Consider the following 289-nt stretch of genomic DNA (forward strand, 5'->3'; position numbering starts at 1 on the left):
CTGTGGGCCCAGGGGTCCCCCAGCACCCCATTGCCTCCCCCAGCACCATCCTGGCCTGAAGCTTTGCTGCCCTCTAGTCGGTCGCTTCTCTCCCAAATCCTGCACAAAATTGTTGGAGTTTGTTCCATCTCCTCTCTCCAAACCCCAGCCCAGAGTTCCCCTGCCTGGTGCTGGCAGATGAACGGAGCGGGGATGGATGTCTGTGGGCATGGGATGGGGACAGGGACAGGGACAGGGATGTCCCCCCTCCCAGCCTTGCTGCCTGGGGAGTCAGGGACTGGAGGCTGCA

General features: G+C 62.3%; 1 protein-coding gene across 1 annotated transcript in view; it reads left to right on the forward strand.

The window, feature by feature from the left end:
- The window catches only part of FMOD (fibromodulin), a 5,733-nt gene that overhangs the window by 4,759 nt on the left and 685 nt on the right, over positions 1-289 (forward strand). The gene's annotated exons all lie outside the window — the stretch shown is intronic.

Source organism: Cariama cristata, unplaced genomic scaffold (genome assembly GCF_000690535.1).
Source record: "Cariama cristata isolate BGI_N322 unplaced genomic scaffold, ASM69053v1 scaffold30735, whole genome shotgun sequence".
Lineage (NCBI taxonomy): Eukaryota > Metazoa > Chordata > Aves > Cariamiformes > Cariamidae > Cariama > Cariama cristata.